We start from the raw sequence: 11,811 nt of genomic DNA on the forward strand, positions 1-11,811 counted from the left end.
CATATTGAAAGTCCTTGACCAAAATAATCCTGCAAGTAAGATTTAGATCTATACTTTTTACACTGACGCGTACTATATACATTACATTTTCCTGCGATTAAATAAAATATGTACATATTTCTTTTAATCGCACGAAAGGTAATGTATATAGAAAATGATGATAATTTAAGAATGTGTTTATATGTATTCACTATTGAACTAAAATTTAAATAATCTGCTGGCTGAGTTTTTAACAAAGCTAATCTTGCTCAACATTACTATGCGAAGTCCGCTTTATATCTTGAATTATAAACATTTTCTTGTGATAAAAGGATTTCAAAACAATGTACATGTACGATTCAATGAAGAACGTTTTGTTTTTTCTCTTTTATGAAATAACCGGGTATGCCGTTTTCAAAATTACAGGTTGGTAAAAGCAAAAAAGTCATTTAAAAATATGAATCGGTGAACGCAATAGGTAAACGAATATATGTACGGATATTTGTTAACCTTTTTTAAAATCTAAACTAGGCGTTTATCTAGACTATAGAAACATGCAATGTATAAAGTACAACTCTAACGGTTTTTAGTTAGATTTATCCATGAAGCTCACAAGAATTAAGACAGTAGAAATCAGATTGATATATGTTAACATCAAAATACTGAATATATAGTCATTTCGTAAATGTATTTATGAAATCAAATGATGGTTGCCGTGTTCGATAGAAATCCGCGTAAAAAGTTTGTGTATGTGGCCAACATACAGAACATATCCGCTATGTAAATATAGTCGTCTACGTAATGTGAATAGCAATTTATGGAGGGTTTTTTTTGTGGGTTTTTTTTTTATTTGTTTTTTTTTTTTTGCAATGCTTGCTACCTTCATAAACCGTATTAGATAGATGATTCGTACCTCATGTATTACAATCGCAAATTTCTTTGCCCTTCCAGTGAGTGAAAAACAACTTCAAATATTTTACAATATCGTACGTAGACATCTACACAGTCTAGGAATGGAAGTGTACAAATTTGGGTAGCACTGTTTATCGAAGCGAGTAAACAAATCGAACACGTAGCTCTGTGTACAGACAGTGTCAGCATATATTTAATATAATGAATTGATCAATCTTTGTAAAAAGATTCTCAGACTGATAAAAGTAATGAAGTTGTATGTATTCTTTGATTCTTTTTGCACAATAATTTTCAAGTGAACATTTTGATGTTCATTATTCATGGTCACATTTCAAGATTGAAATGATTATAATGTACAAAATACAACCATTACAACTGAATTGGGGACAAGTTTGGTGTCTAAGGGTAACGTAACTCAACAAAATGACATAACCATTGCATGAATGGACTCTTTCAAATAATTTCAAATCATTTAACAATGTTAAAAAAATATATTCTTTATATTTTTTTCAAAAGCAGTTGAAAAATAAACCAACACTAGATCATGACCGCAAATAAATTTCAAAATCAAAGTACTGAAGAACTGATGGGAGTTGAATTTATTGATTATTGTTCATTTTTAAATAAAAGATATGTAATTTCGCATTGCAAGTAGTTTCTTAGTGCTATATTTAAAGAATTACACACATTTATTTTCTTATATGAGTAATCGGGCTATTCCGAGCTATAGACGGAAAACCCATTATGAATCATGTTATGTAATATTTAAAGATAGAATTAATGCCATCAAATTCTACGATCAGTAATCAGCAATCGAAATATTTCTGGAAAATTGTATTCAGGCATTATTGAACTCTGGCGTAGGAATTAATACAAAAAATATCTGAATTGTTTGTACCATTTAAAGTCTGACTATTATCAAAGTATTTATTAATAAGTGTCTTTGAAAAACAATGCTTCTGAGTGCATTCAGAAATTATCAATTATTTTCAAGTTCTTAAACGTAATAAGTCTTGTCAGCGGCGGTGATTTGTGCTTAGGTCCAAACACTGTTTCACTTCCGGTTTGCCAGAGTAACTCAATTGGAGAGTTGATTAAAATCAACTCCCCAAAAATCAAAAAGATGGGAATGGGATTAGGAGTTAAAAGCATCTTTAATTTAGGTGCCTTTGGTCTTTACCGCCAGAGGACTGTTGATAGCCCAACAGTATCAATTTTCACAATTTTTAGACTCGTACATAGGATTTTTATATTTTTAAAGTTCTTACCCATGTCTTATCACCCTATTTCAGAAATTAATCATACATGAAACATTCATGTTGATTCACAAACCTCATGAATCTAATGTTGTTAATGTGAGTGAAATGACTTATTATAAGCACATTATTTGTAACTTGATCAGTTCGGAACACCTTCTGCCACCCAACTATTAATATATTGGCTACGCACATGCATCTCGTTTTATTGTGAATAAAATACATGTAATAAAAAGATGTTTCAACGCCAACTCACTTTCAAAATTCTGCGACAAGCAAGTATTTAGATATTGAGATTCTTTGACACGTGGAAATCGAAAATTAAAGCATACGTAATGTTAGTTAAAAAAAAAATAATTACGGATTAAAAGGTCAATAGTGATAAGTTATACATTTTACGATCAATTAAGTCTATATTTCAGAAACAGGGTGATACAGTGATAAGATTATGGTAGTCAGTTTAAAATGTTTATTAATAGGATAAATTCGGAAGTTATCAAATTCAACAAAATGGATTTAACAACCGTTTACATTTAAAATGCATGATATTGATCCGTATCAATAGGGATTTTTAAAAAAAAATTCTATCAAATTGAATGACAAGTACCTAGCTTGATTCTAAAATACATCGAACAATCAAACAGAGAACCACGTTATTCCAGGCTATATATACTTATGACCGTCATTAACATGAAAATCTGAATAATTCGGCATCTCAAAATGCATTAATGCATATATCAATCTCAAAATTGAACTTCAAAAGTATTCCAAAATTAAAGTACAAAGGTCGTTTTTCGGTCCATAAACTGAAAACATCATTGTATTGATGTACATGACACGGCCGTAACGCACCCCTTTTGCAGTTGAGGCAAAAAGTGCATGTCTTGCACTTGAGACTATAATTATCGTTTCGAACAAGAACTTAAGGAGAGTATTAATAAAGAATTCTAGAACAACATCAAGGACAAACATAAAATAAAAAAAAAATTCAAACAATGAAATGCTTTCTTTATGTGTTTTATGCGGGTGTAAAGGTATTCAACACATTGCAGAAGAAACAATTTTTTCTGCAATGCTAGGTAGCTAACTACATAGACCACATAAAAAACCGTTATATACTAGTATTAATATATATGTCCGTATCAGTGCAGTACTTTCGTTAGAATAGGAATGGAAAGACTTTTGATTAGTTCTTGGACGCGAGGTACTATTGTCTTTTTTCTTTGGGGTTTTTTTTCAGGGTTTTCCTGTCTTTCTCATAAATAACCTTTTGCACTGTGTGGGCTTTGTAGCCTCGAACATAGAAATGGAATTTTAAGGTGGCTCTATACACCCACAGTTTATGGAATATTATTTTTAATTTTGATGGAATTTTAAGGTGGCTCTATACACCCACAGTTTATTCCAATTTTCAATAGAAGACAGCACGAAACATATACTTATCAAATACTAAAATGATGATAGGGATACTATAGGTATTTTTAAAGAATTTTTAAATGTTTTTTTCGTGTTTTTGTAAACTATTTTTTAAAAAGATAGCTATTTACAAATTGAGAGAAATTTTTTTGTCATATGATGGATATTTCCTTCGGACACATAAACAAATATATAACACTTCTTAACAATCAGAAATGTTATTATTGCAATATTTTTAGTATTTCCCCAAAACATAATTTTTCATATTTTCTTACTCTGTTGACAAATCATCTGAAAAAGTTGCTTGATTTTATAAGAAAATGAATTTTAATAACTGTGACACAAAAATGAATGAAAATCATTGCAAATAAACACAAAAAATATTTTAAATTTTATTTGGTTTGAAAGTTCCTCAGGTAAGGGTTATCGTTCCTAAGTCCCAAGGCCCAAACACCTTGGGGACTTTTCATTTCTGAGTTGAAGAAAATTTCCTAAATATAATGTTGGAATAATAAATACATACGTATTTCAATATAGGCTTGTATAAGTGAATATATCCGCTTTTATGCAAAACTAAGTCAAATAAATAAAGGGGAAAATTGACTGGGCTAATAGGATTTATATATATCCCAACTTGAGAGAAATTCAAAGCAACCCTCCCATCCCCTTAAGGTGGTAAGGAACATGTGTCGATATTAATGTGCATTAAAGTATATTATAATTGAAATACTTTCACTGGTTTAAAATTTTCTTTCACAGTATTCAACCAAAAAATACGTTTTTAGAAAATTTTGGAAAGTTAAAAAATGTATTGTTCTCAACGGGAATCGAATTCATGACCTACAGGTTTGTAGTGAACCCACTAACCCACTGCGCTACGGTGTAACATATCAATGACGGGAAAGAAACTATTTAAAAATAATACTTGATTTTATTGTTTATTTCGATAAATAATACCACACAACGTGAAGGTGTCACATACCACATTACTTGTAAGTAATGGATTTTCCAATTATCAAATTAAATCTATTCATTTAACAAATTTTTCAAAAGAGCGGTTCCCATACAATTCGCCTCAGTTTAAATCAGCCAGTACCGGAATGGCATGCTTTTGCGTAGTGTGTCATCAAAAAGGGGTGTATAGAGCCACCTTAAAATATAATGTCTCTGCTCCTCAAAGAGCAGAATCGTCAATTTTGGGTAGTTTAACTTTAAGGAGTACATTTAAAGGCATGGAGGGCTAGCAGGCTTGGCGGTTTTAGGTACAAAACAGAGAGGTTGAGATTTCAAAAGTGTGCAGGTACGTGTACGTGAACTAGGTGAATCACCTAAACTCTTCGCGTATTACGTCCTCAGTTTTTGTGACGACATGGTTTCTACACGTACACTAAACTTGTAGAATGTCGTCTACACGTAAGTACAAACGTGTAGCTTTTAACAACAAATTTAATCTAATTGATGAGTGAATGTATTCTTGCGATACATTATATAGATTTTTAAACCTCATTTAATATATGAAAATTGATAAGAAATTTACCATTTATTTTGATTTAACAAAAAAATTCATGTCACAAAAGTGCATCGATTTACGTACACGTATATATCCTACAAGTTAAGGAATCTCAACTGATAAATTACAAATACGTATACGTGTACGTGTAGTTTTAACACACGTACGCGTACCCGTACACGTTTAAAAAGTCAACCTCTCTAATATGAGAGTCGGTGGGTTTAATTAGGATTGAAACTGAACATTATGTTGAGAATCTCAAAGATTCTGTATTTATTTTCTTTTTCATAATTGTTAATTTGGTGAGTTCAGGCCCCGAAGCCATGAAAGTTAGGTGAGCCCACTTTTGATCTCAGTCTCGCTTTTACGAAAGGAATGGTCCTCATAACTTATAGACATTAAATAGAATTGATAAACGTTTCAAATGTGAGGCATTTGCCTCATTTGCCTCCATTGGAATACGACTCTGCATGAGTGTAATAATGTAATAATGTGTCGAGTATTCCATAATATGCAAAAAGCTTCCTTTATACACTTGAAACAGAATTATTTATACATAATTTCATCGTTTTTGAAACGTAATTTTAATGGCTTTTGGTTTATATTGGGTTGAACATATTTTAGATATTCTTCAGTATTGAATATTAAACTTCCATAATAACTTTATCAACAAGAGATCTAAGCGTGAAAAATACTTTGTCTACGTCTATTTTTTTCAGGATCGTTGACAGTAACGTTTAATGAATAATGAAGATAGTTGATATTAGGAAGACTATTGAAAACGCTACGATCGGTACATTGAAAATACCGTTACAGTTATTGTTTCATTTCTTGTATCTGTCAAAAATGTTTTCATCAGAAAAACGGCAATATTAATTGAATGAGTTCTCTAGTGTAAATGACTTTGTATAAATGAATTTGATCTCTATTTATTCATGCAAAAGTTTTCATTCGTACATCTGAACAGGAAAAAATGTCCAATTGCAATTGGCATCTTCACATGCAGTGCACAAAAAGAAACCTCTGGGCCTCAAAGTCTGATGTTTGAGATCAAGCACTGTTCCATCCTCTGAATGCCTACATAAACTAAGTACAAAATACCCCCCCCCCCCCCAAAAAAAAAAATCTTTATTATTTGTAATTATTTTATTAATATACTGTATTAAGTGTTATTTTCGCCCCGTATTATTTTTACCCTTCTACACACTTGGATAAAATGACTGGTCTGGTTCAAAAAACAGGAGGAACGGCATTCAGCATTGAATGTCAGTCAAAAGCTTTCAGACTACCGCCATTAAAGATAAATGGTAAAACATTCTTAATTTCTTAAAACTCTTAATTACTTCATACATAAACTTTAAATTGTTTATTTGCTTTGGTTTTTTTTTTCAATATTACATAATGTATATCATTCATTTTAAAAAAAATCTTGATTGCAGAGAAAAAGCAAAAGCGTCTGGAGGAAAAGCGAGAAAGGACCAAGGCTCGCAGAGACAAGACTACTGAGGTAAAGAAATCGCAGGAAAACTCAAAGAATGCTTCTTTACACAAGCAGTTTCAAAGGGACTGATGAGATTGATAAGCTTCAATCTTTCTACGAAAATTAGACAAATCAACTCAATTTTATTAAAATGGATTCGGTAAACATATTTATTCCTATTGAAAATTTTTTAAATGATTGGAAACAGAAGAAGAAATCCACAACTTCTTCCTTCTCCTTTACCGTTGACTTGGACTTCCAGTTGACAGTAAAGGAAGAAAGTGAAAAACGCAAAGTGAAGGAACAAAATTGAATTGTATATGGTTCTTTCAAAACTTTTCATAACAGAAGAACAATTGTTCTATAAAAGTTTTTATATAAATTAAAATTCTGGTAGTTTGTTTCATTTTATTTGCTTCTATGTACCGATAGCTTGTCAACAATAAGAAGATAATAATATCTTGCACAAAAATGTGTTGTATTATTTTGATCTTCACAATCTCTCTCTCTCTCTCTCTCTCTCTCTCTCTCTCTCTCTCTCTCTCTCTCTCTCTTTTATAATTTCTTTTAAATGCAATGACTGCTACATTATCTTCCGATTAGTTTATGAAATCAGAAAATTTTAAGCCTACTCAAACTTGATAATTACTGGTATCATATTGTATCATTGGAAAATCCAATTCACCATCAAAATCTTAATTCTTCCTTTGAAATGTGCTTTGTCAATATTTATACATCGTTAAAGAATCCAAGAAATAATCTAATCGAGCTATTTAATATTATGGATCGCTTTTCATTCTGGAAGGCCCATTCATGCTAGGCTGATACTTGAACATTTAATACATGCTGATACTTCAAAACCCTTTTTTAAAGACAACAAGTAATCAAATACAAGTACTTATTGAGAATCTTGATTTAAACTAGTTTCAGTGGACCTTAGTCCTATCTGATCAATCTCCGAAACAAACAGTCCAGTGTTAAAGACTTTACAGGCAGCCACGTGTTCTGGGTTTTAACGTATTTCGATCCCGTGGCGACGCTTCCTCTTTTTTGAAACCATCCCGAAGAAGTACCAGCACATAATATTAAAGTATCAGCATGTAATGTTGAAGTATCAGCGCGTAATATTAAAGTATCATCATATAATGTTGAAGTATATTGTATCATCATATTATGAAGATTATCTACATAAGGCAGTTTTCAGAGTTTGTCGCTCAGAAACAATTTGTGCATTCATTTTACTTCCTATGTATAATTCCGTTTTAATTGTCAATGGTTGCAAACATTGCTGGAAAAATACATAAATCGCGTGTAGTCAGTTGGTGTTTTAATCTTTTCTCCAATGATCGCAACCAAACAACAGCAAAATTTTTTGTTTGTACCTGCTACAACCTAAATATTCTTTCTTTGGTGGTTCATGCGGGTATCATGCAGGTAGCGAGCAATATAACCCCTTCCACCGTGATAAACAAGATATCTTGCCTCCTCCAAAATTGAAAATCATTGGCTAACAGCAGTCACGTGGAGACCATGTATATCCCATACACAGTCAGTATAAAATATATCTCCCGTCTCGCCAGGTATGAAATTTACAAGCCAGGTAGTCAAGTCATTCCGTACCTGGTCACTTCATGACTATGTAACTAAAATAAAACTGAGTTACATCATACTACTAACTGTTACACGATTGTTGATATTTACATTTATCTTCGAGCGCCTCTTAGATTATTCATATAATGTAGCATATATTTCATGTTTTCAAGGTACATCACTAAAGTTTTGATCGATCACAAAATAATCCCTGCACAGAATAAAATAAGACATTACTCATGATCAACATGTGCGTGAGTAAATTTCTTTATTGAATGCGCAGAACATTGCCAAATGCATGCAGAAATACATTTATCTTGATAATTTCTTGTCAATAGAAGAATGAAAAATAGTATAAATGCTGGAGAAATGCCCAGTGGATGTAAAAATTCTGTATTACATCACTTTATTACAGTTGGTGAAAGTACGTAAAATAACACACGGTTTGTCTCTATGGCCTATATACTATTAGGTGAACGAGCCAGTAATTATAAATGTACGAATTTGGTCATGTCATCTATTCATTTATAACAATTTTTAAAGGATCGATTCAGTAAACAATTTACATCCTATTAAAATAACAATTAGATGGGTTTTTTCCAGAAATATATAGGATAATATACTCAGAAAATGTGAATATTCTTCTAATCTTCTCGAAACTAACATGACAAAATGTGTGCAAAATATGAAACAAGAGGCCCACGTCTCCCATCGCTCACTAAACAACAGGCTTGTACCTCTTAAACTTTTTTAAATATGAAAATCTTGCAAAAAAAATTTATATATTCATGCATAAAACAATATATGAAAAGATGATCACTTTTTGGACATCGTATCCCAAAATTTAAGATGCATCAAATTACTAATCTTATTCCAAGGCCTCAATGTATGAAATCTAAAAGGAAAAAAATAGAAAATCAACAATGATAAAAAGTGAAAGGAAAGTTATAAGTACTGTGACCTACCTTTGAATAAAGATATGGTGAGGTTACAAAATATACACTTACTTACAAATTAAAATGAAAATTAAAATTTTTAAAGGATCGATTCAGTAAACAATTTACATCCTATTAAAATAACAATTAGATGGGTTTTTTCCAGAAATATATAGGATAATATACTCAGAAAATGTGAATATTCTTCTAATCTTCTCGAAACTAACATGACAAAATGTGTGCAAAATATGAAACAAGAGGCCCACGTCTCCCATCGCTCACTAAACAACAGGCTTGTACCTCTTAAACTTTTTTAAATATGAAAATCTTGCAAAAAAAATTTATATATTCATGCATAAAACAATATATGAAAAGATGATCACTTTTTGGACATCGTATCCCAAAATTTAAGATGCATCAAATTACTAATCTTATTCCAAGGCCTCAATGTATGAAATCTAAAAGGAAAAAAATAGAAAATCAACAATGATAAAAAGTGAAAGGAAAGTTATAAGTACTGTGACCTACCTTTGAATAAAGATATGGTGAGGTTACAAAATATACACTTACTTACAAATTAAAATGATATAAAGCCCTTCGGGCTTTACTTGATTTGACCACGCCCCGACCGAAATTATCACCTCATAATACTCAAAGAATGATTCCTTATTCCTTATATACTTCCCATATGCCTTGAACCTCTTCCAGGACTCCAGTATTTGATCAACACGTGCGTGAGTAAATTTCTTTATTGAATGCGCAGAACATTGCCAAATGCATGCAGAAATACATTTATCTTGATAATTTCTTGTCAATAGAAGAATGAAAATTAGTATAAATGCTGGAGAAATGCCCAGTGGATGTAAAAATTCTGTATTACATCACTTTATTACAGTTGGTGAAAGTACGTAAAATAACACACGGTTTGTCTCTATGGCCTATATACTATTAGGTGAACGAGCCAGTAATTATAAATGTACGAATTTGGTCATGTCATCTATTCATTTATTCATTTATAACAATTTTTAAAGGATCGATTCAGTAAACAATTTACATCCTATTAAAATAACAATTAGATGGGTTTTTTCCAGAAATATATAGGATAATATACTCAGAAAATGTGAATATTCTTCTAATCTTCTCGAAACTAACATGACAAAATGTGTGCAAAATATGAAACAAGAGGCCCACGTCTCCCATCGCTCACTAAACAACAGGCTTGTACCTCTTAAACTTTTTTAAATATGAAAATCTTGCAAAAAAAATTTATATATTCATGCATAAAACAATATATGAAAAGATGATCACTTTTTGGACATCGTATCCCAAAATTTAAGATGCATCAAATTACTAATCTTATTCCAAGGCCTCAATGTATGAAATCTAAAAGGAAAAAAATAGAAAATCAACAATGATAAAAAGTGAAAGGAAAGTTATAAGTACTGTGACCTACCTTTGAATAAAGATATGGTGAGGTTACAAAATATACACTTACTTACAAATTAAAATGATATAAAGCCCTTCGGGCTTTACTTGATTTGACCACGCCCCGACCGAAATTATCACCTCATAATACTCAAAGAATGATTCCTTATTCCTTATATACTTCCCATATGCCTTGAACCTCTTCCAGGACTCCAGTATTTGTCAGTTTAGAATCTAAATTATTTGAGGATGCTTGCTTAGTAAATTCACATACTGTAGCATTGTAAATTAAAATTTATTCTCTTACATTACATGATTGAATATACAGAAAGTGATAACGACTCAAACTTATTTCATAATATAGTTGAAACATTTAAAAACTGATTGACATGTCAACAATGATAAGTCTACGAACAATATAGTTCTATATTTTTGCGATAGGATGATACAGTGATATACATTGATAAGATTACGTTAGTCACTTTAAACTGTTATTATTAGTATAAATTCGGCAGTTATCAAATTCAACAGAATTAATTGAACAACTGTTTACATTTTCTTTAAAAGGTGTCTGTAGAGAATTTGTTTTTAATTTCTATAAAACTAAATAACAACAAGTACCTAGCTTGATTCTACAATACATCGTACAACCAAACAGAGAACCACGTTATTTCAGAATATACAGTTCAACTTCCGACACCCGCTTTTTGGTGCAAGCATTTTCTGGAACAATAATCAACAAACACATGACGTAAAATAAAATTTCTTTTTATAGTAAGATTATTTTTTCTACTATACTAAAATAGTATTGACAATTATTTGATAAAAAAAAATATTTCTTAACACTACCGACTACATGCGCGGATCCAGAATTTTTTTCTGGGGGGTCGAGGGATATTTTTGGTTTTCTAGGAGGGTCCAGGCATAATTTTGATAATTTTACGATATAAATTTGAGAAATTTGATTTTTCATAAGGGTCTGGACCCCAACGACATCCAACCTTCTCAAAGTTCCGCCCAAGCGGTACCTGCGCAATAATGATTAGAAATGATATTGTATCGTTAAAACTTTTTACGATGGCTTCAGTACTCTTATAAACGTCATAAAAGTAAAGAACTATATAATGATATTAGTCATATTTGGACCCCATAATTCGCAATTTTTTAAAGTGTTTCAGGTACATTAAATTATTGTGTTATTTTTCAGAAAAGTTCATATAAAATATATTTTTGGAAATTTTTTGCAATCACTGGCAGTATATGACGTCAGAAGTGACGGTATTTGTATATTTGAATCAAAATGAGGGA

Source organism: Magallana gigas, chromosome 5, assembly GCF_963853765.1.
Source record: "Magallana gigas chromosome 5, xbMagGiga1.1, whole genome shotgun sequence".
NCBI classification, from domain to species: Eukaryota; Metazoa; Mollusca; class Bivalvia; order Ostreida; family Ostreidae; genus Magallana; species Magallana gigas.